The following is a 3,571-nucleotide window of genomic DNA, read 5'->3' on the forward strand; positions in this document are numbered from 1 at the left end:
AGTGTCTGAGCAAGAACAACTTTTATAGGATGACAGTATAGGAATGTGCAGCAGTGCAACTTAATCAGTTTTTCTTGGTTCCTGACTAACATTTGAGGAAGTGGATCATCCTTCCTTGTTTCAGGTCTGCCTTCCATATCATTATCTGCTGGTGATTTTCTGTTTATCCCAAAAGTGCCAGAGGAATTAGCTGATTAATATTGTAGAGAGGAGGAGCCTGGTCTCCTAAGGATAGTGAGATAATGATAGCCAAAGAATAAGTATTTTCAATTTTTTTAAGAAAACACAATGTTCAGTAAAAACACTAAAGTGTTACCTCCATCTAGAAAATCCTCTTATTGTTTTTTACTCTCAATAAATCAAGCTTGCTAAGAAAATAATGTTTCTCAATTTTATTTTGCTTTATATGTCATGTTATTGATTTTTTCATTCAAAATACTTATTCTAGACATTTTGTCATAAATGTTCTGTTTTCACATCTGTTACACATCTTTAAAGTAACTTCATTTCTCTAAGTGGGCAGAAACAAAATGCACGTACATATTTTTATACCCAAATTTTATTGATAAAAGGTTAGTTTGCAACCTCATATGGAATGTCTGCATTACTACTATTTTTGTTATGAAAGAATAATGAAATAGAAATTGCTTACAATGAGGTGTAACTTCATAGGACAAATTTTGTGTCTCCAAACCAAAGTTCTGATGAATTGTATGTCCCCCAAATCCAAAACTGTATGGGGTAATGCCCAAGCATGTAAATACGTGTGGTGTCAGACTTACAATTTCAGTGGCTTCTGGAAAAAGTAATAATCCTACAGTACATTAAGAAGAGAGGTAATATTTTAAGATACAGTAACTATGTTCATGTGAACTGGGGAAACAGTGTACATTATACAACACTAGATTACCCCAAATGATAAAGCTTCTCTGTTTTGTATCTTACATGATGATCTCCAAAATATCTCTTATGTAAGAATTACTGCCAATCAAAAAGGCAGATTCTTGAACATGAAAGGAATAACTCACCATGCATAATTTAAAGATAGATATATAACACCTTCCATCACCATTTACTTGTTCCATCATCCCAAAAAATAACCTTCAATGTTATTCTTCATTATTGTAAGCTGTGCCCTGTCTGAGCTAAAATTCAGAGCAGAGGACAGTGGATTAGCCATTGGTAGATGAGCAAAAGGGCTTTACTTGCATATAACATTGCAGTGCTTTTTGTATGATGGAAAACTAATTGAATTATTATAGAGTGCAACTGCTAAGGGCAAATTTCCTTGCATATTAGTTTCTGAAATGCAAATTATGGTTTAATTGACAACAGCATAACCCTTCATGTATTGAAACCGTTCTTCCTCTAACATTGATTCAGTGTATACCTTCCCACCCACCCCCGAAAGAAAGAAAGAAAGAAAGAAAGAAAGAAAGGAAAGAAAGAAAGAAAGAAAGAAAGAAAGAAAGAAAGAAAGAAAGAAAGAAAAAATTCTTCTTCCTTCATTACATATGCTGCACGGATTCCTGGCACTAAGAGTAATGAGTGGTTTGTAATGTCAGTTGGAGATGAGAGGCTACAAAGTCAAGTGGAATCCTGTGAACACAAATCTCATGACAACCTGGCAACACTTAGAAGTCCTGTCTCTCTTGAATCCTGACAGGAAGATTAATGATTAAAAGCTCAGTTGTGGCATTCATTTATTACAAAGCTCTTATGTACACACACATACATGCACACTTAACTTGTACTGAGAAATATCAAACTGTGCTTTTCTGTTTCAGCTTTCAAATTTATTTCTTAGCAAAGTTCTATAAACTGCACAAATATTTACTCCTTTTGTATTAAGACAAATTCTGGAAAATAGAAATTTTATACACAGTCTTTTTCCCTTTAACTTCTATTGCTGTTTTACCTAGCAAATATTGAAACAATTATGGTAACAGAACAACCTTTTGGTATATTCATATGCATTCAAAATGCTTTAAAAAAAGACACACAGACCACATTATAAACTTTGTCAAATTTCTTACCTTTGGATTTCATTGTGTATGTCATGTAAACATTTACAAAACATTAAGGGATTTAAATAAAAAACCCAATATTTTCCTTATAATATTTCTGAATCAATAAGGGAAGAATAGAGAAGTTTTAATTTTCTGTTCTATTTCTACATTGAAAACACCTTCTAGAGAATTTTCTTTTTTTTTTTTTTTTTTTTTTTTTTCTTTCATTATATATCTTTTCTGGATATGTTTCTGTTTCTATTTTACCCTAAAATCATAGTTATAGGATACTGGCAAAATAAAAACTTCGAATTAAACAAGTCCCAGGATCTTATAGGTGAACAAATTATACTGAAAGCACATTGTTCTATCTGCAGGATAGTGTCTCAAGATCACATTGCTGTTTTTCTTGTAAAATGTCCCCCACAGAAGAAAGAGATATGTGATTCTGACTCAATTTTATATTCAAGGGATAGGAATGACCTCACTTTTAGCCACAGTAATGCAGTCTTTGAGTATTCATTAGAACTAAGTGTAAGTAACCAGCAGGTTTCTAAGTTGATATCAGGAAAATGTTTTGCAGCTATAAAATGTACATACTTTGTCTGTAATTAGGTCAGCACTCATAGATCTATCTCTTACATTTCTCTCTTTATGTTATTATTACATTCTTTATTTTAAGATTTTTCTAGCAGTCCCCAGACAGTGCTCTGGGTCCCTGTGATTTTACCTACATTTAGATGATACAACTAGACAAACAAAATATTACTGCAGTAATTCAGATAAAATTAATAAAATTAATAAAGTAGTTGCACCAAAGATTTTGCTGGTGTTGAAGAAATTACAAAAATAAAGATGATTATTTCTTTCTTTTTCTTCTGAATACTTTCATTTCCCCCAAGTGCTCTGAGTAGGAAAAACTCCCAAAGGTTTAAACCTTATTTCTGAACAAACAAACAAACAAAAAAAAAAAAAAAAAAAAAAAAAAAAGGATATTCTCTTTGGTTCTAGCTAGAAATACTTATCCAGATATCTCTCTTTTCTCTCCCTCTTCTCTCCCTACCCTTAACCCCATGCCCTCATCTTGTCTTTTCTTTAAAGCTTTCAGTTGTTTATTAGTTTGTTAGCAGTAGTTCAGGTTTGTCTTTTGTCAGTATGTCAATAAGTTACCTTAATCAATATGCTTTACAGAAATCCTACTTCATTCATTTTCCTCTGATTATTGGCTGTTGCCTATTGCCAAAGCTAAGAAAATTATCCTTTCTGACAGTCTTTATAGATTTAGGTCTTGTCATGGCTTTGGTTAGCAACTCTCTCTCCTTCATCCTCAAAAAAGTGTCAGCAATTCTAAGACAGTATTAAGAGATACTAGAGTGGAAATCTGTTGTCAATATTGTTTTATGTACAATTTTTCAAAAGTTCTTCCAGGACTGCAATGAACAGACAGTATTTCATCTTCTTCTCTCAACAGATAGAAGTGGAAGCAGTGTTGATTATTTCCTACAGTTCTAGCAAGTTTGCTAGTGACATGTATACCCAGCATTTGTTATATGCCTTGCTAT

Source organism: Falco cherrug, chromosome 2, assembly GCF_023634085.1.
Source record: "Falco cherrug isolate bFalChe1 chromosome 2, bFalChe1.pri, whole genome shotgun sequence".
Lineage (NCBI taxonomy): Eukaryota > Metazoa > Chordata > Aves > Falconiformes > Falconidae > Falco > Falco cherrug.